Source organism: Mesoplodon densirostris, chromosome 5, assembly GCF_025265405.1.
Source record: "Mesoplodon densirostris isolate mMesDen1 chromosome 5, mMesDen1 primary haplotype, whole genome shotgun sequence".
Lineage (NCBI taxonomy): Eukaryota > Metazoa > Chordata > Mammalia > Artiodactyla > Ziphiidae > Mesoplodon > Mesoplodon densirostris.
The window spans coordinates 28,879,416-28,901,617 of NC_082665.1; the positions used below are offsets into that span (position 1 = coordinate 28,879,416).

The 22,202-nt window shown below is 39.7% G+C and overlaps 1 protein-coding gene across 14 annotated transcripts in view; it reads left to right on the plus strand.

The window, feature by feature from the left end:
• The first annotated feature begins 21,071 nt into the window (after window positions 1-21,071).
• The window catches only part of NRIP1 (nuclear receptor interacting protein 1), a 300,299-nt gene continuing 299,168 nt past the window's right edge, over window positions 21,072-22,202 (plus strand). For 13 of the 14 annotated variants that reach the window (XR_009532560.1, XR_009532559.1, XR_009532558.1 and 10 more), the window contains exon 1: window positions 21,743-21,969. The gene's annotated coding sequence lies outside the window, so the exon portion shown is untranslated. Of the gene's footprint in view, window positions 21,104-21,742; window positions 21,970-22,202 lie in introns of those variants that run through there. The other variant, XM_060098613.1, reaches the window with a different exon arrangement.

Consider the following 22,202-nt stretch of genomic DNA (forward strand, 5'->3'; position numbering starts at 1 on the left):
GGCACCAAGCAGATACCAGGTCACACAATCCAGCAGAATTAGTAGAACAGACTCCTCATTGAAAACCCCTCTGACCTGGGAAGTTTCTGCCCATCCAGACCAAACTGCAACAGACCAAGACGGTTCAGTCTGGACAGAACACAGATGCCTGATCATGTCAGAGCCTAACCAAGGTACTACCCAAGGTCTTTCCCAAACTTTACAAGATCCTTATCATCCTAGGAAAGTGGCAGCATATCCCAGCAGTACTATTAACAATTGCTCCTTATTTTAGGCATGTCTTGGATCCCAGCCTAAACCCTGTTCTATTGCTCTGCTCTTTGTCTATCTGGCTCCATTTTCTAGCTTTGGTATCTGTGACCCTTATCATTTGGCAATTGTCGCTTTGGCGTTTTTGGCCTTAACTTCCTTCTCATTATAGAGAAATGAAGGAAAGAAACAAAAGGCAAAAGTAAGGATCCCACCTTTCTTTCAGAGATAATCACTGTAAGCATTTTAGTGGTATACCCTTCCAGGTGTTTTCCAGGTCTATTACACACACACACATACACACACACACTAATTCCACATATATATATATGCCCATATGAGATCATACATGAAAGGTGTGTATCACAGTGCCTGGCACACTCTAAACACTCAGTAAACATGAGCTATTGTTATATATCTGATTTGTAACTTGTCTACATCACTTGGTAACATATAGTGAATATGCTCCATGTTGAAAAATATTTTTCTACACGTGATTTTTAATGGATACAGAGGATGTGTCATAATTTAATGCTCTATTGTTAGACACAAATTATTTACACTATTTTGGTATTAGAAACACAGCTACAATGAACATTATTTTAGTTAAATTTTTATATTCCAGGATAAATTCCTAACATTAGAACACAGGGTCAAAGAGTTTGCATAGTTAAGACCTTTGATATAAAGTGGTAAACTTTCCTACAGAAGACAAGCATATACCAGTTTACGCTCTCCCTTCAACCACATGGTGGAATATCAGTTCATTTATTCATTCTTTTATTCAACAAATAAATTTCATGAACTGTGATAAATGCTACAGATACTTTGGGGAACAAACAAACCAGGACCTTGCTCTTCTGGTTATGCCGCTTAAAAGGGGGAGAATAAACATTAAATAAATATCACAATAATCAATTACAAAGTTTAAAAAGTACCATGACTGGGCCTCCCTGGTGGCGCAAGTGGTTGAGAGTCCACCTGCCGATGCAGGGGATACGGGTTCGTGCCCCGGTCTGGGAGGATCCCATATGCCGCGGAGCGGCTTGGCCCGTGAGCCATGGCCGCTGAGCCTGCGCGTCCGGAGCCTGTGCTCCGCAACGGGGGAGGCCACAACAGTGAGAGGCCCGCATACCGCAAAAAAAATAAAAAATAAAAAAATAAAAAGTACCATGACTATAAAAACAAGATGCTATTAGATGTATATTGGTTATATATCTATGTGTAACAAATTACCCCCAATCCATAGTGGTTTAAAACAACAGATATTTATTATCTTATGGTTTCTATGGGTCAGGAATCTGTTTACAACTTAGCTATATCCTCTGAAGAGGTTTAATATGTTTATCTTAGAGGATAAGGCAGGTTTTAGTGAAAGATTAAATGTGGATGAGGTAGAGAAAGAAATTAGAAAGTATTCCCAGGTTCCTGGCTTCAGCAATTGACTGTAGCCATTATAGGCTTTATTATTACTATTTTATGGTTGTTATTGTTATTTGCTCATTCAATAGGTAAAAGAATTTTCCCATTTGATTCTTATTTTGCATTTCTTTCCATATGTTTATTGGTCAAGGTATTTTGGTGTAGTTATTTCATGCCTACTATGGCAAGTATAATACTATTTTTCTAAATAGTAGAATTCATATTAGAAACTTGATCTTCAACATCTTTGTTAGTAATTGAACCATTCAAAAATTTTAACATATATTAATAAGTGAAAAGTAAGGTGCATAATAATGTGTTTATAAATGCACGTATGATAAAACATTTATGTTTGTAGTGGTACCTGTGTTTGCAGATGCTTAAATTGTCTGTAGTAGAATACAGAAGAAACTGGTAATAGTGGGTTTTACTGGAGAGGAACTGGGGAGCTGAGGGATGGAGAGAAACTTACTTTTCCTGTATTCTTTGTCTATCTTTTGAATTTAGTTTCTTACACAGACATTATCAGCTTTAAACATGACAGCCTACTAATAAGTCAATAGGAATATATGATGGTTTTGTTGAAGTAAAGATGTGATACACTTTAGTACCCATTCTATTGTTATCTCATGGTTATTTTACTGAATGAAAAGGATATATACAAGGGCCTCCAGGAGAATTCATTTTAGAATCTGCTGGCTCAAAAACATGTATTGTATCATTGTAAGAACTGAATATAAAAAGTCATTCTTGTTGCCTGGTAGCTGGTACCCTGAGACCATTAGTAACAATAGTATTCTGCTCTGTATATCCATGTCCTCTGTTTGTATGTCTCTACCAGGTATCAAGTATTTAGCACTCACTGTTGAGCTTGTGCTCTTTGATTCACATCCTTAGCTCCTCTGTCACCTGCCTCTTAATCATTTTCCTGTTCATTAACAGCTCCAGTGGGCATAGCCATAAAGGGGAGGCAAAATTCCAATAAATGTATTTGTTATTGTTAATTGTACATATGAAAGGTTTTAGGAGGAAAATGTTGAGTTTAATGATTAAAATGAGATGTTTCAATCATTTCAATTTATTTTTTCTTTTTACTTTTAATTCTTTCACATTTATGAACTCTAATTAGGACAAAGCACTGTTGTTTTTCTTTTGCTACTAAAAAAATATTATCTGCATAAAAGACCACTTGGATGCTTACTGGCCACTCATTCAACATTCCAACATTTATCCCCAAATCTGAGGAATAAAAAGTGAAGAAACAAATATGGTAGCAGGTATTGAAATGCGATGTTTCAGAATAGAAACCGAAGAAAACAACAACAAAACATAATAATACATAAAACAAAGTCAAGTGGTGTGTGCATGACTCAAGAATGAATACAGAAAGACCAGATGTAAGATGATTGCTCAGAAGCAAACAATTCCCCCAAAACCAGAGACCGACTGTTTAATACGCTTGCTAAAAGAACTAGGAGAAGAAAGAGAAATGAAAAATATGCAAAGATAGGAAGAAGTAGAATGGATAACTGCAATGGTACCATAGTGGACACATATGGTTTAGTAGGTGCCCAATATCCATTCATCCTATTTTGATAACTGTTTTCAGTTTATCTTTTTGGGGGTCTGTTCCTCTCCAGTCTCAGTTATTATGGTCCCTGATGGGAAAATGCTACCTCGACTCCAGATGTGGCAAGTGATCCAGGACTGGCCAATCAAAGCATCACATTTTCCTGGCAGCAGTAATTTGTTCCCAGTGATCCCATGGCCCAGGTCGGGTCAATCAAAGCCAATAACACTGATTTGAGACAATTTATATTGTTCTTTTGAGGAATTGTATTTGTTCTTTTCTACTGGACTAGGAATTTGGGGAATTGAAAGTCAAGAGATATTTTCACCACCTTATGTCTGTGCATGAAGATGAGAATGAAGCAAACACACTGGGGGTGGATGGTTGCATCCTGCCAAGAGGACTGAAAGAAATCAAGACCCACAGGGCACTGGGTCTTGCATAAACCAACCCCACCTGAACCCATTCCTACTCCTGGACTTTCCAGTTATGTGAGCTGATCAATTTGAGCTCCTTCTCCTTTACAGCAGTTTTGAATTGAGTTTTCATTGTACAGAAAAAAGTCCTAAATAATACGTTTTACTTATATAATTTGCTGAGGGAGAGAAAGATGGTCTCATTATTGTCTGACTAACCAGTATATACAGGTAGGGATTGTGTCTTATAGAGCTAACTTGCCCATACATTCCCTAGGAAGACAACCCAGCTCTGGTGGGTCCATGAGGAACAGCCTCTTCTAATGTGTGATAATAAATGCTAGTATTTTTACATTCAAAAATTTTGAAAATCCCACCTCAGTGTGGAAGCTCAGGAAATATCTGACACTGGCTTACCTAAAATTTTTTAATAGAAAAATATTGACCTGTGAAAAAATGTGGTTTTGAGACTGAATAAAAAAGTGAATAAAGTTGGGGGGAGGGGAAGATGGGATAGTGAAATTTAGAGTAGAAGTGTGGTAAATGCAAAATTATTTCCATCCCTAACATAATTGAAATCTCCCTGAGTCTGGCAGTGTAACTGATGCCTGGAAAACATGGTAAATTTCACTGTGACATTGAAAGTTGCTGAACTGACACACTTTCTTCCATCACACTTTGCAATCATCATCCTAGACTTGGACTTTTGGTAAAGTTGAAAAAGATCAAAACTCTGAGTCACTTGTGTGATAGCTCAATGCCAGGAAGCAATGACCACTTCAGAAAAATGGGACAGTGACATCAGTTTGCAGTGGGTCACTAGGTACTATGCAGGGTGGCAAGTTTTTGTGCACCATCCTGGCAGATGCTTCTTGCATGAAATATGAGACCAGAACTCTAATTCTAACAATGTTATAAACAAACCTATGCAATTAAAGCCTAGAGCATGACTGGAAACAGAGATAAGCTAATAAGATTATGAGCCACCTAAATAGATCCCGAAGCCATATGATGACATCATGAAATTTTAGAAGATACAGCTGGCTTCCCGTGATATTTTTGCAGTTGAAAAACATGTAGCATCTGGTCTTTCGCTTATCAATTCTTTGCTGAAGTAGTTGTCATCTTAAGTTTCTTTTTATCATGTAGATGTGTTAAGTTTAAAAATAAAGTTGGAAAATTTTGATAGAGCATTCCATCTAATTTCATGTAAAAAATAAGCAAAAATTAGTTGTGGTTTCATAAGCAAACTCTTTATAAGGATGGGCAGTGCCCTGAGCCTTTGCACATGCATTAAGCAATTTAGTACTCTTGGAGCATCATTAACCTAGAGAATGATGATGGTCTCTTATGTGGAACATTCAATTATTCATCTGCACATGCTCTAGGCATAGGGAAGTAGTGTGTTATATTGGGTGTAGGTTTCTTCGGTTCAAATCCCAATTTCACCACTTACTAGCTGTGTAACTTTGAACAAGTTATTTAATCTCTCAAGTTTCAGTTTACTCATCTATAAAATAGAAAAAATAGGATCTACTATTAAAGGACACAATATTTGTGGAGTATTTTGCACCATGTCTGACATCCATAAGCCCCAGATTTATTATTAGTCACTCGTTTAACAAATATTTATCAAGGTCTAAATATGTGTCAGGCACTGTGCTAATCCCTGGGAATACTTGGCCAAGAAGAAATAGATTCTTAACAACTAACTGGTGTATAGGATCATCTCTGACAAGTTAATTGTCTGACACCAATCTGCTCCAGTCTCTGACCCTCTGCCTAGAAGATCCTTGGGAAGCTATGTTTCTGGTTTCCAGTTAGAGATGATAAAGCATTCACCCAGAGAAACAATGTTAAGTGATAAAGTTTAGTAACACCTCTACAACATAAAATAATGTGTTCTGAAAATATGCAATCACACACTGTTATCAAAAATGTAATTCTAGGTGGTAGCCATGATGTGGGAAGAGGCATGGAAATAATATTCCAGCATCTGAGTCTGTTCCTGATGGACAGAGCTGAGGCCAATCTCACTGACCTCTCCTCTGGTTCCACTTCTATTACATCTTCTCTGCTTCCTCACCACTGACCACTGTCACAGCTGCTGGCAACTTTTCCTCTGTCTCGGCTCCTGCCACCCCTGCCACGTGTCATGTCATCTTCATTACACCAACTCCAATGCTGTCCCCACTGACATTGCTTCTAGCTGCTCCCAGATCCGCTTACAGCTGCTCCCTGACTTCCAGCAGCCCACAGTCTAACAGGGTATGGGGCGTTTGGAAATTCGACCATACCCAAGCCTGGATGATGTAAGTACTAACAAAGAAGTATAAGAAGTACCTTATAGAGCAGGAAAAATTTTACGTAGAGTGTGGTATTTGAGCTGACTCTGTCTTTTGATAGAAAATATAAAAGAAAGACCATCTCAGGCTACCATAATAACATAAGCCACTAAAAAGGTCATCACTTCACTGTTCTTTTAATAGTACAAAACCCCCAAACCAATGAAGACTTTCAACACGATGATCCAGCCACTGATATCTTCTGGAAGGGCATAGTCAGGTCAGTTTTTTCAAGTATACCTGTGTGAATGACCCTTCTGGTTTTGCAGGGGACTAGAAGAAGCTGAAAGGATAGCTTTTTGTTTTGTTTTTGTTACGTGCCTAATTTACTGCAAGTGGTAGATGTTAACACAAAATCCATCATAATATGTTTTTGTGTGCGTGTGTATTGGGGGATGATGTGTGTGAATATGAATACACACACATTACATTTAAAACAATGATTTAGAAATAAGAGCTAATGCAAATTCTAAAACAATTCGTCTAATTTCTATAAAATAATTGTATATAGTGATACTATGAATTATTTCTATTTTCTACTGGTATTTTTACTGGATTTATTTTGTTTCACATGCAAGAAGTTTCGTGTTTTCATTTTAACTACCATAGGCTAATTCAAAAAGCATATACACTGTATCTGAATATTAATTACCAACTCTTTTTGTGATGACTTGATTAATACCTATAATCCTCATTACTTACCTGAGCTTTATAATCATGGTGCCTTTGATCCATATGATATGTGGAGACAGGACATGACTAAATGAGACAGTTCAGGCTCATGGTGTTCAGATATGGCCATGAGAAACCTTTAATGCCATCACAATAACATTTCTTATCTCTTTTTACCAGAGTAGAACACAATAGAGCATGAGAAATGCATATGCCTAGGTTTTAACAAAGATCCCATTACCATATTAGACTTAGCTGGGCTCAGTTAACTCTGAAAGATCAAAATACAGGCAAATGATCCAATGAGTGCACTTTATTGCCAAATGTCATCCAAATTAAAGAGATTATTGTAGCAAATGTTTCATTACTGTTTGACTTAATGGACAAACCACTATTTTCCCTGCAAGCATGTTTTAATCAAAATGGAGAAGGCAACAGATGCTGTTTGATAGTTTTCAAACCTATACAAAAATTTCTCCCACCATCGAATATATTTCAAGTTCCTTTAAAGGTGATATTAGAATGCACCTGCCCAAATTATGTAGCTCGGTTCACTTCAGAGATTTCTCGCTATTTTATGGCAATTCTCTTTCACACATCATTCAAACAGGATTAAATTCTACATGCTTTAAACATATAATGCGTTGAAGTAGTAAGAGTCAGCCTGGCTTCCTGGAAAGATTAATTAAGTGCATCAGCTTTTTCCTGGGCAGAAAGAACCTGTAAATTTGGTTCTTTGACGCAGGATTGAGCTACTCCCCTCCAAAGGGGCTGGAAGAAAAGTGTTGATCACAGGTGAGTCTATCCTAAAATTAGAATGTCTTGTTCACATCATGCAACTGAAGAAATTTGAAAATGCCTGAACTAGCAAAAAAAAAAAACCTTCATTGGCCTATGAAGTGTCTCAAATTCCCACTCTTTAATTCATTCCTTGTGAATTTTCTAAAAGCTCCTCTAAGGAGTTCAACATAATAACCAGCCAACTTATTAACAGGGATTAGTGTATCTGAGCCATTGGTATATCTATGTCCCTGAAAGAGAGCAGGCTTCTAGGAGAATGAATGAAATCAAAGGTTTTCATATTTGTTCAAGAAATGAAACATCGTGGCAAAGCTTTATTCATAACACCCTGAAGTGTTGCTACAGTAAACTAAAAATGGCTATATGTTTTGTGCAAATTCAATACCCTATGAAACAAGATTTGAGTATGGTTAACTGGTAGCAGAAACTAGGTTTAACAAAAAAAAATCAGAAAAATTTTATTTAGAGAATGATCTGACAGCTGATTTTTTTCCCACGCAAATTTGGAAAAGATGATCTTTATTTGATTTTGAAAAGCAGAAAGTCTTGATACATCAGTATTTTTCTAGAGCATAGTTTATAAACCATTGGATTAAACTTTTTGATGGTCAAAGATAAGTGACAGGTAGCAGGTTGAGAATCAGGGGGTAGGTCTATGAATATCCAAGAAGCATGATGATAAGTAGCATGAAGTGGTAGAAAGAGACTTGGTTTATGAATAAAATGTCCCAGTTCTACCAAACATATTACCAATTCTACTCCTTCTTAGTCTTCTGTCATTGGGACAAGTTATTTAAATTTGAGGGACATCCAGTACTTCACTTGTAAAATGTGAAGCAATGCCTACCTGACTTAACTTACATAATTATGATGATCTTCAAGAGACAGATGTAATCAATAACACTTTGGAAGTTATCAAGTAATATCATCTGTCTTTGATTCTATGCCACATACCATTGAGTCATCATTTGATGTTTTAACATCTTTGACATTGGTCTGTATCTCACAGTCACTGTCTGTGGGTGTCCTTTGCCAGTGTATCTACACCAAAACATGCCCAATGGAGGTCAGCAGTTTGGAAAAAAAAATCAGAGCTAGTAGTGGAGCACTCTTTTAAGAAATGCTGCATCTCCAAGGCTTCCTGATGACAAAAACGACTAAATTGCATTTTTAAAATACAACACATAGACATCAATGCCTGAGTCAAAAAGTGATTCTTGGGAGACAGATTCAATGTGAAAACATTTTAGGAATACCTTAAAGAATGTATTTTACTTATATTTCACTTTTATCTATACATAAGAGTGATAAAAAGACTTTTTAAATCTATGTATAAACAAGTTTAAAACAGTTCTTCCAAAAAAATATAAGACTAAAATTCCATGTTATAAGAAAGCGTTATGTCATTATCTGATTGCAGTCTTCTTTCTTAGTAGTACATGCTACAGTTGATGGTGTGTGAGAAAGAAAGTTGGTACATAAATATACAATGTAACTCTGAAGTTGTACTAAAAGTGAGTTAGAAAAAGGGCATTTATTGGTAACAAAGGTAAGGTTGACACATGTTACAGCTTTGTTTAAGGCTGGCCTTGATACCAAGGAAGAGATCATGGAAGCAACAACAAATACTACTACAAAGAGACCTGAAAAGTTCTGATGTGCATGCAAGCCGGCTGGCATTAGAAAAATAAATTTTACCTCATGGGAGGAATCTGAATCTGCTTCTAATTGATCAAGTACCATTCTAGTCCAAAATACTGACACATTGACAATCAGTGAAGCTTCCTGGAAGGGTAATAACATCTGTAAAAAATGACTTGATGACAGGACGTTAGAGTAAAGCAGCTTTATCAAAGCAAATCAGGGATGACCATATAGGAAAAGAAAAAGTATGCTGGTAAATTCATCACTCACGATCGAGTTCAATAATGACTTCTCAAAGGAAGAAGCCTTTCCTTGAACACCCAAAATATGAACCAACGCCTCCTTCCTCCATAACACATATCTTAACCATATCTTTATTAAAGAATGTATCAAACTAAATATTAGCTGTCTCCTTCTATGGATGTCACAAAATTAGTAACCCTGGTTTGTTCATTTGGTATCAAGAGAACTTGATATACTATAACATAAGGTACCTAGTAGTCAATCAGTAAATTATTGGTGAAAGAATGAATATGTTTAATATATTTTGTATGTAAAAATCACACACATTAATTTGTAAGCAGTTTTCAAATAAGATTAACATGCTGTTACAATATTAGAAGTCAATTTTCACAGTGTAAAAGATAATGACCTTACTAGAAACATTAGTTTATTGATCTATTACACCCCATCTTACCCTTTTAGTTTTATCAGCCCTATTCACAGTCTTGGAAAAGTCAATCCTTTGTACTAAGTGAACTTTCCCTCACCTCCATTCATTGGCTCTGGCTGATAGACCAGGGCTGATAGAATTGTCCATGAAAGGAGTGGTCCACTGGCTGGTCTATAGGTAATCAACTTTTCTCTTTGGAGAACTGAACCGATAGACAGTTTGAACAAGTGGATAATGAAGGCACATTTTTGGTGGAGCACCAGGATCAAGGGCAATGGTCTCCTGAGGACTAGTGGGACAACATTTTCTTGGATTCCATATACATTACCCCTTGGAATTTCCTTTTTTCTCAAGTTAATTGAATAGGCTTTTCTTCCTTAAAACCAAAAACACTTTTTCCAAGAGTGAGTACATTCTCTGTATCCCAACATGATCATGATATTGTATACTGGCTAATGTGGCTGACCAACTTTCCAAGAGCTAGAATACTATGAAATATGATTAATGCAAAATTTACCCAAATTTAATGATCCTTGGATGAATTATTATTCATGTTACAACCTAAGATACTTCATGTGCTTCAGAAACTTTGGGTCTTGTACTCTTCTGGATACTTGACTTGGCATTCTCTCTTGATTTTTACCCACTTTCAGCTCCAGATAACTTTTTTTCTTACAACCAAACAGTCCTGTTCCTCAGGCATTCATATAAGCTTTGCTAGTGCCCGACCTGGAACCAAGAGGTCCACATGATTAGAATGAAAGAGGGTGAGAGTGGAACTGAGCGGTTACTGATTCATCTGTATAAGGGGATATATATAAAACATTTTTGAAATGTTATTACTGGCTTTAAAATAGAAAGGTAGGCCAACATACAACAACAAAACAAGAAAAGAACCCTAGAGCAAATGGGAAGCATACTGGGTCAACTTAATTCATGCTGTTTATTAATTTTATTATATATGCTGTTACGATTTTCCTCAAATTTAAGTTTATTAATTAAACTATAATTAAATCTCAGAAATAATCCTTTCACCTCTAGTAAATACTGCAGAATAACATACTAAATACCACTGTCACTCTTTCTAGCATGTCTTTCTGGTTACTAGAGACCAGAAAGATGAATGTTATAGACATTTCTCAGACTCAGGTGAAGCCAGAGTTTCACATATGACTTGTTTTCCACCAACCAGATTCACCTGTATAAGACAAGAAAGGTGGATATGAACATCATGAGACAGAATCTATGGGGCTGTTGTGGCAAGTAAGGGGGTTGAGGAGTTTTGTTCTTCTATAGAACTATGATGGAGGGTCTAGGATTTAGTCTGTATCTTCATTAGTATTAAGTGACAGTTGATGAGTGGAGTTTCCATTTGGCCATCCCATTGTACAGCCGGACATTTCTCCTATGTATCCTCTAAACCTGGTTCCTGGGGCTCAGCAAAGATGTTGTAAATTATCTATTACATTATAATAAACCTTTTTTTGCTTAACCTAGCAAAATTTAATTTTGTTTTCTGAAACCAGGGAACATGACCTATGTAGTAACTGGTACCAGAAATGAGATGCTGAAAAGTAAAAGTAATACTGATTTAGCAGAAGCAGTTGGGAGTAAGTGGTGAGGGTCCAATTTTAATGTGGTGGCCAAATATTTGGTTGATCTGTCACTTGCTTACCTTAAAAAGCAGGATGTTTGCTGACTGAGGCTATAATGTTCAGGGAAATAGTAGAACAAATTCATAGTATTGGTAGGTGGTGGTTCATTTTTGCTATCTTTAGCAAAATCTTAAGAACTAGATGAACTCAGTAGAGGTGGAAAGAAGCAAAGATTTGCTAAGAGAGGCATTCTCTGCCCATGCCCACTAACTACACTGACGGAGAGTCCAGTGATTTAGAACTTGCAATGTTGAACAACTCATCTGCTTTTGTATCTGAACTTGAAGAAGTTTTAAGCTGTAGCCCTGAAACTACAGTCTTAGCAGGAGGTCAGGCTCTTAGTTTGTCATAAAGCAGAAGTGATATTGCTGGCAAGAGATGATGAACTGTATTGCTTCCCCATCTAAGCCTATTATTTCAGATGCTCTCAAGGTAGCCACCATTAATTTAAGGGCCAGGGGGATGGGTAGAGAACAGAGCCCAGTAAATAAAAGATGAGAATTTGCAGGTTCAAAAACCATGTCTGGGCAAGTCTTTTGGCTATGGTAGTTTGTACATGGAATAGAATCGAAACAAATCAAGTCTGCTAAGTGTTTGAAGGAATTATCTTCCCAAAGAAACCCCAGACTTGGTCTGCAACAGTCTGATTGTTAAAACTTTAAAACAATTCCTGTGCCCCAATATTTCAAATTTCATGAAGTCTCCAAGAAGGGCATCCTTCTCATCGTGCCCACCTCGGATATATTTGTTGAGGAAAATTGACAAGGATGAACCTCCCAGGGGCTGATCCAGGAGCAATAGAGGACAAGGTATGAAAGAGAACATTCAAGAGAAAGAACCAGGAGTTTCCAGTTTGGCCAACAAAGGAACTTCCTGAAATGCTGAGACAGAGGGTCCTGGTTATTCCTGCTCAGTAGGTTTTGATAATTATAATGGAATGGTAACTAATGTCACCAAATGGACAGGCTTATTACAATGATCCATTTCTTCTCCATCACTGAAATCTTATGTGTGCTGGTAGCTGAAAACATGCTTTAGTTAATCAGTTACCAGCCTGCAAGACCTCCATCTGGGCCTCTTAGAGAGGGCTGCATATTAGTTATAGAAACAACAGTAACAGAAAGAGACTTAGGCCTTGATCCATTGGAGAGGCAGTGAGACTATCTATTTATGAAAACAAAGGTGTGCATGTTGGTTTGGAAAACCAAAGAGGCAGACCATGACAGAAAATTGCTAATAGCCTAAGCTGGAGGTTCTAAACTACATCCACAAATTATTTGATATGCTTCCCTTTAAAATGACTTTCCCCTTACAGGTGGAATTAGCTTAGTGACTCACTTCTAATTAATAGAAAAAAGTGGAAATATCCTGTGTGAATTAGGAAACCAGGTCATAAAGGACACTGTGACTTCATCATTGCTTTCTCCTGGATAGCTCACTCTGGGGGTAGGTAGCAGCCATATCATCAGGATACTCAAGCTGCTTGTGGAGAGGTTTGTGTGGCAAGGACCTGAGGCCTCCAGCCAATAGCCGTGTGAGGAGCTGAGATCTCCTGCCAACAGCCTTGTGAGGGAGTCTTCTTGAAATTGGGTCCTCCACCTCCAGGCAAGCCTTCAGATGACTGCAGACTCTGCCAATATCCTGACTGCAACCACGGGAGAGACCTTGTGTCAAAACAATCTAGCTAAGCTCTTTCTGAATTCTTTACCTACCAGGAACTTTTGAGATTATAGTGTTTCCTGTTTTAAGCTATTAATTTTTGTGATGATTTGTTATTTAGCATGAGACAACTAATATACCCACTCAATATCTAGTCTCACCTTCTTCCTTAGAAACCAAATCTTGATTTTATTTGAGTATTATTTTTAGCTAAAATACTATATACCTCACACTCCCTCTGGATACATCCAATTAGATATCAGCAGGAGTTGTTGGATGCTCCTTTCAGGAAAACTCCTTTAAAAGGTGGTAGGCCACCCACATTCTTCCTGCCTGGAATGCAGATTTGATGACCGGAACTCCAGTAGGCAACTAACACCATGAGGCAAACTTTAGGATGAAAGCCAAGAGCTAACAGTGAGAGAATAGAAGCGATCTGTGTGCTTAATAATGACGGTGTCATCAAAACAGACCCCAAAATGCATTTGTGACCTTTTTTTACATTGGAGAAAAATCAACTTCTACCCTGGTTAAGTCACTGTTAGTTCTTGTTTCTGTTACTAGCAGCCAAAAGCAGTTACTAGCTGATGGAAACTGGAATTAGATTTCTTGGATATCCGGCTTTTAGGAAATATAATACACTGAACTACCTAACAGGATAAATCATTTAGGTTTGAAGGAGTAGTTACTACTGTAAATTATTGAGCTATGTATCTGGCATAAGCCTTTCTGGGACATGAGTGGTATATGCTGTTTATCCAGAATTCTTTTCCTAGGTCACCTCTGGAATTCTATATTGGCATTGATGGAAGACCACACACACACACACACACACACACACTCTCTTAGTACGGTGTGTACACTAAATTACTGATACTTGGGCTGTCCTGACAAAACTATCCTTCATCCTTACTGTACTGTGTCATTTAAGAATTATAAAACAGTGAAAGTTAATATCCAACATGTAATTTTCTGGGTATATATACACATACACACATATATACGTGTATATATATATATATATATATATATTATTGAGAAAAATAATTTTGAATTGTAGCATATTTTAAAACATTTACAGACTTTATATATTGATACATGTCAAAGTTCTTTTTTTTCAAAAGGAGAAGAAAGAAAGGTTTTTTATTGTTTATTTTGTTTTTTAAAAAATACATAACAACTTTATTTAGATATAATTCACATACCATACAGCTTACACATTTAAAGTGTAAAATTCAGTGGTTTTTAGTGTATCCACAGAGTTATACAAACATCATCACAATCAATTTTAGAACACTGTTATCACTCCAAAGAGAAATCCTATTAGCAGTTAATCCCCATTTCTTTCCAAACCCTTCCCCAGTCCTAGGTAATCACTACTGTACTCTCTAAGTTTGCATATTATGGATATTTCATATAAATGGAAACATACAGCATGTGGTCTTTTGTTACTCAGCATCATCTTTTCAAGTTCATTCATGTTGTAACATGTATCAGCAGTTCATTCCCTTTTTATTGCTGAGTAGTATTTCATTATAAGGCTATACAACATTTTGTTTATGCGTTCATTAGTTGATAGATATTTGGGTTTTTTCCCTTTTTTTGATATCATGAAGGGCACTGGTGTAAACATTAATGTACAAGGTTTTGTGTGGAGAAGTTTTCAATACTCTAGGGTATATAATTAGGAGTAGAATTGCTGGATCATAGGTAACTCTATGTTTAACCTTTTGAGGAATGGACAGACTTTCTTCCAAAGTGGTTGCAACATTTAAAATGTTCACCAGTAGTGTCCGAGGGTTCCAATTATTCTGTATCCTTGTCAATGCTTGTTCTTAACTCTTTTGTTTTTTGTTTTCTTTGATTATAGCTGTTCTTAGTGAGTGTGAAGAGGTATTGAATTGTGGTTTTGATTTGCATTTCCCTGATGGTTAATGATATGGAGCATCTTCCCATGCCCTTAATGTATATCTTCTTTGGAGAAATGTCTCTTCCTATCCTTTGCTCATTAAAAAAAATGGGTACTAGTCTTTTTATTGTTGAGTTGTAAGTTATTTACATATTCTAGATAGAAGTCTCTTATCAGATATACGATTTGCAAATTTTTTGCCTATTCTGTAGGTTTCCTCTGAATTTTCTTTTTTTTTTTTTTTCAGTACGCGGGCCTCTCACTGTTGTGGCCTCTCCTGTTGCGGAGCACAGGCTTCGGACTCACAGGCTCAGAGGCCATGGCTCATGGGCCCAGCCGCTCCGCGGCATGTGGGATCTTCCCGGACCGGGGCACGGACCCGCGTCCCCTGCATCAGCAGGCGGACTCTCAACCACTGCACCACCAGGGAAGCCCTGAATTTTCTAGATAGTGTACATTGAAGCACAAAAGATTTTAATTTGGTTTAAGTCTAATATACTTCTTTTTCCTTTTGTCACTTGTGCTTTTGGTGTCATGCCTAAGAAGGCTTTGCCTAACCAAGGTTGTGAAGATTTATTGCTATATTTCCTTCTTAGAGTTTTATAGTTTAGTTCTTACATTTAGGTCTATGATCCATTTTGAGTTAATTTTTGTGTATGGTTCAAAGAAATGGTCAGATTTCCTCTTCTTCTATGTTGACATCCAGTGTCCCAGCCACATTTATTAAAAAGACTATTCTTTCCCCATTGCATTGTGTGAAATCTTAGGGGGGGATGTGTGTATGTGTGTGTGTGCATGTGTGTTTGAGGGTGAAGGTAATTTTAATTTGGTTTTGTGGAAAGATAAACTATATAAGAATTTTATGTTTCTTAAACTAAACAAATCTGAAACAAATTTGTCAGAGTCTATGTCTATGTCTTTTGAGAGTCAAACAATTGCACAAATGGCAAGCATACATCATGTTTCCTTTATAGCCTTCTTCCCCACAGAATCCTTAATAATTTAGGAAAACAGATACAGTCATCCCTCGGTATCTGCAGGGGATTGGTTCCAGGAACCCCCCAAAACCAAAATCCTCAAATGCTCAAGTCTCTTACATAAAATGGCAGTAGTGTTTACATATAACCTAGGAACATCCTCTCTTATACTTTAGATAATCTCTAGATTACTTACAACAGATAATACAATGTAAATACTATGTAAATAGTTGTAAACACAGTGTTAAATGCTGTGTAAATAGTTGTGGGCAAGCGGCAAGTTGAAGTTCCGCTTTTTGAAACTTTCTGGATTTTTTTTTTAAGAATATTTTCCATCCATGGTTGATTAAATCTGTGGATGTGAAATCTGCAGATATGGAGGGCTGATTGTATGTACTTGGCTTTAGTTGAAGGTTATCTGAGTAAAATCTCTAAAAATTAATAGGATCATGTTTTACCCAGTTGGTTTATTATACAGATGTATGTTTGTGAAACCCTGAAATGTTGTAGTCATTTATGACAGGCTGCTTAATGAGATCTACATGACCCATTTCTACATAAAAGGATAGGATTCCATGTAATATTTACACGGACATATTAAACTGACATATCATCAAAACTGACAGGTTTTCCGTAGCTTCATTGGGATTTCTTGGCTTTTTGGACACCTTAACTATACTAGACATTTTCTTTTTTGGGGAATGAGAAGGCATCGTCTACATTTGCCTTTCATTAAAGTATCTGCCTTTTCCTTGCACATTTTCAGCTGCTTCTATGCAAACATTTTCGGGTTGTTTTTGATTTTTGTTTTTAAGATCCAGTTTTCAGGATTCATTTTAGTGAATAAATTGAGTGCCCTGGTTTTGCCAGTCCTTGGCACTCATGCTCCACCGAAAGTAAAAGGGCTCCAATCTCATTAGGGAAAACTGCACAGTAACCTGCAGACAGGGTGTCTAAACATCTTCATCTTAGCTCTTCAGACCTTTCTCAGTACTCAGGATGCTATAGCACATGCTTACTGCTGCAGCTTCAGACGGGTGACTGCCTCAAACAAAGGCTAGGGTGGATTTTATACTCCCTAAGTAAGTGGGCATGGAAGAATTGGAGAGCAAACCCCTGGGCTTCTATAGCCAGGAAGATGCTTGACAGTAACTCACATAGAAGTAGTTCTGTGATCTAAGGAAGACTTTTTTAAAAAAGTTTATTCAACCCCAAATTTATAGTGTTTTTTAATGCTGTACAGCCAGTTTACATTTACAGTCCACCACCAGAGTTAATAGAAATAAAAGTAATTGTAACCACAGTATGGTTAATGGAGACATTTCACTGATTCTCTAATTGGCACAAAAGCCTAGACAGAAGAAAGTGGTCTCTGTAACATAGCAGAGCTAAACACCAGTAATCAACACAAAATTATAGACTTCATAAGATTCAGATTTTCATCTTAAGAAAATTTCCTTTAACTGACTATTAAAGAATTCATTTGCCCTCTAGAGCTGCATTGCCCCATACGGTAGCCACTAGCTACACATGGCTAGTGTAAAAACCTAGGAGTTTTTACACTAGGAGTAAAAAAACCTAGTGTAAAAACCACACTGGGGGGCTTCCCTGGTGGCACAGTGGTTGAGAGTCCACCCGCCGATTCAGGGAACACGGGTTCGTGCCCCGGTCCGGGAAGATCCCACATGCCACGGAGCGGCTGGGCCCGTGAGCCACGGCTGCTGAGCCTGCGTGTCCGGAGCCTGTGCTCCACAATGGGAGAGGCCACAACAGTGAGAGGCCTGCGTACCGCAGAAAAAAAAAACAAAACAAAAAACACTGGATTTTGAAAACAGTGTGAATGAAAGAATGTAAAATATTTATTGAATATTTTTTATGTTGTGTATACATTGAAATAATATTTTTGATATATTGAGTTAAATATATTATTAAAATTAATTTTACCTGCTTCTTTGTATTTCTAAAATGTGGCTACTAGAAAATTTAAAAGTACTTCTGTAGCTCACATTTGTGGCTTGCTTTATATTTTTATTGGACAGCGCTTCTCTAGAGGCTGAGGGACTATAACAGCGTAACTACACTGGAATTCCATCTGTATATATTTCTGTCAGCTGTCATAGTTCATTAGTCACTAGTTCATAGTGTATAAGGTGAGTTCAATACTTCTCAATGTATATTTTTGTTTTCTTCACACCTCACCACTGTTAAACAGTCTTTTCCCTCTCCTGAGAACTTGTTTCCCACTTGGCTACTTGGTAAATTCTAACCTTTTAATAGACAGCTGAAGCATTCTTTTCTCTGTAAAATTTTCTCTGAGCTCCCTTACCCCACACCTGTACCCCAAGTAGAAACAAAGACTGTCCTCGGGACTCATGACAGTATCTTGCCCAATATCTACTGGATATCTACCGTCTACTGTTTGCTGTGCAGGGATAGGTGGTGGAGGTGTCCATATGTGAACCAGAGGAATACAGACCCTGTGCCCAGAGTGCCTGCATTTAGAATGGGATATAGATAAGTAAACACCCAGTCACCAACTGGTGTGAAAAATGCTATAACGGGAGAGATTCAGGGAGTACATAATAAGCATGCCTCTCCCAGACTACTTCTTTGTGGTGGATAAACATATTGAGCCTGAACTATACGTATCTGATCCCGTAGGAACCTGAGTTCATAAAAATAATTTTGTGTTTAAGTATAAAAGCTCAAGGGCATCTTTTTCACATCACAATCAGTTAAAATGAGAGTTGTCTTCAAAATATAATTACTGAATAGGTATTCTTATATTACATATACGCCCCAGTATCCTTGCAACGACTCTCTTAGCCAGGAAACTGAGGTACTGATTTTTTAAAAACAAAGAACAACAAAATAGCCCCAACACAATTAGAATGATTAAGTAAAAATGAATCCCATGAAAGGTGTGCAACTTACTCAACACTAATGTACTATCAAAAAGAGTTCAGGATTTCAATGACTGGATTTGAGAAGACATGAATAACGAGGTGAGCGGCTTTATTAAGTCATCTAACATACTGCAGTAGACATTTTAACACTAGTGCTAGAAGGGGCAGGACCAGTATTCGGCTTGTTGTATTAACTGTGTAATCTCACTTACTTGGAGGTTGTTTATCTACCAACCGCAATGATCTAAAACCCACTTAAGAAGCAAAAAGAATGCTTTTCAAAGGAACATTTGAGTAGTCCAAATATCTGTCATGAAGTCTATGCACTAAAGTTCTTGTGCCTTTCTCCTTGGTAAGCACATCAGTTCCTTACACGGGACCTATTTAGTTTTACTTTAGACTGAATTGTGACAAGTGAGGCTATCTGGATTCTCAGTCTGCACCAGACTAGAAGCTGCCAATCAGAAGAGGAGGAGAATGTTGGAGACAGGCTCGCTGGCAAAAGAGAGAAAAGTCAACAGATTGTCAGTTAGGGAAGGAGGAGAGAGAGAAACTACAAAAGGCAGAGATAATCAGTCTTAGTATCCTGGAGTCCTTCAGGGCAGCGATTTATGGCTTATACACCTCCTGGGAGCATCCCTAACACCTAGGAAGAAGTCTGATAGAGAATAGGAACTTGATGTACTTGTTAAATCGACTAACAGCTACTATAATGAATACTTTAAATAAAATTAACCCTGAATTCTCCAGAAAAAGCCAAACAAACTGCTTAAGAAAACAGAAATATTTATAATACATTTCAGAAAATCTTTAACAACAGTTAAAAACGATTTTAAAGAAAAGAAGTTTGACTCCTTAAAGGGCCACGCTCCAATTATGCTGACCATCACTTAACTGGAACAGTTGCTTTGCATCAATCCTGGATATATGTTGCCCTACAGAATAGCTGACTTTACTAAGTTGCCTGAAACAGATTTAAAATGGTGCTACATACAAATAATAAGCTATCATATGAGGTTCAAACTATATAAGATGGCAACAGATTGCACAGTTGAATCACTAGGGTGATGTAAAATAATTGTTCTAAAATGCACTATCACCATGAAGCAACATCTTCCTACCATGTGCCCAGCACTGTGCTAGGGGCTGGATTATTAAGCATTAATTTGAAAAATTGCTTTCTCTTTTAAGATTGTGAAGGTAACCCCAAACTCTTATTCATATTTTTAAAGGTTAAATGACATTTTACACGCACAACACAGCCATTACATAACAGGCATAGAATACTTTTTACGACTTGGATAGTTCTTTTTTCTTTTTTTAAGTGCACTAGCAACTCTATTTTCAAATGCTATCGAATTCTTAAGGGTCTGAAAACCTGCACGTAAGAATGGAGTGTCTCATCCACTCGCTTGTTTTGTGTAATAAGTGTTTGAACACAGGCATGCCATTTCGGAGTTCACAGTGAGGCTAAGCTGTACTTTAGCGTTTTCGTAGCAAGCAAAAACAATTTCAGCAACGGTCCTCATTTCCCCGGGTAATTTTTTTTTTCTTTTCATGGCGAGTTACTAAATGCTCGATGCTAGAGTCAAAAAGAAACCTGACATCTGCGGAGGTGTTGAGGGGGTGTTAATAGTTCTGGTTAGATGTTTGGGGAGCGTTGAGGACAAGATTTTTAAACAGCAAATACAGGGAGAAGGGGGAAATGATGGTTTCGGATGACTCTCTCCTCCCTCCACTTTCTCTCTTCACCAATCCGTATGCCCCCCAGTTTAGAGGCGGGTTCAGCGAGATCAGGCTGCAGGAAACCGGGAGGCTCCTCGGCGCTGCCGCCCCGGCCTTGTGATGTAATTGTTATTTCTTACTCGGAGCCTGAACCGCCGAGAGCTGCCCAAGAAGTGGCAGCCCGGTGCCTTCTGCCTTGTCTTGTAGGGTCAGATTCTTCCCGGGGATGGTGTAGATTCGAGAACTGACTCCGCTGGAGACTTCGCAGTGACAAAGCAGCTGAAGATAAACCCTGCTCCCGGGTCCTCCGCCGTCCGAGGAGCTGAATGGGGCGCTCCTCAGGTCTCCTTCCCAGTTTTCCTCTCGGACTCACTCCGCATTTATCCCTGGCTGCCTCCTACGTGCTGGGCGTGGGGTCAAAGTGACCCGCAGTTAGTGCCCGTGACCCCCAAGATCAAAGCAAGACACACAGATTACAAGGTGGTGCTAGTTGGGGGTGGGCGAGAAGGAGCCAAGGGGACGCGTGTCGTGGGCGAAATGGGAGGAGGGGGACGCCTAGGGCGCCGGCACCCAGGAGGGGACCCGGGGAGTCCCGGCCCCCAGTCGGTGCCCCCAACACGAGCCTTTGGCCTGTGTCTCGAGATCGGTTCTCCCGGGGCCCCGGGAGGAGCTGTCCGGGCGCCTTCGGCCGTGGCGACGGCTGGACAGAGCCGGGAGCCGCGGGGGACGGCGCCGGCGCGTGGAGCGCCCACCTCTCCCCGCCGCCGCGGTCCTCCCGCCGCCTCGGGGCCCCGCAGTCCCCGCACGGCCGGCCGGAGGGCGGGCGAGAAGGAAAACCAGCCAACCGAGGGGGCCCCTCAGCTCCCGCGAGCCTCCGGGACCCGGGCGCCTTCCTCCCGCCCCGGTGACAATGGGAAGGAAGGGGGAAAAAAGGGTTAAGAAACTTGGCTGAAGAGCTGAATGGCGTGGAGCGGCGAGGGGAGGGACTGGGCCGCGGCGGACTCAGCGGCGGAGGGAGGAGCGCGGCTGCGGGCGGGCGGCGAGCGAGGCGCTCAAAGTCAGCCTCGCAGACATTGCAGCAGAGCCCCGAACTCGGGAGGCGGCGGCGGAGGAGGAGGAGGCGGCGGAGGAGGAGGAGGCGGCGGCCGAGGCGGAGGGACGACCCGGCCCCACGCCCGCCCGCGCGCCCGCACGCCCGCCCGTGGCCTCGCGTCCGCCGCTGCACTCGGCAGTGCTGCCGGTCGGAGGCAAGAGCTCGCTGGGGCGCCGAGGGAGGACGGGGCGGCAGGGCGCCTTCGCGGAGTGAGCCTGCCGGAGCCCCGGGCTCGGAGCCGCGGCGGCCTCGGGTGAGTGGCGGCCGCGGCTGGGGGGGTTCAGAGGAGCGGCCGCCCGCGCCGCCGGAAACGGCCGGGAGCGCGGCCCACGGCGGCGTTGGCGTTGGCCGGTAGGGCCTCGGGGGCGTCGGGGCGGCGGGAGCGGACGCAGACGGCGGGGTGGGCTTGGCGGCGGGACGAGATGGTGTGGGGGGGATGGTTTCCGGGGAAATTCCGCCTCTCCTGCTGGGTCCGAATCTCCCGGG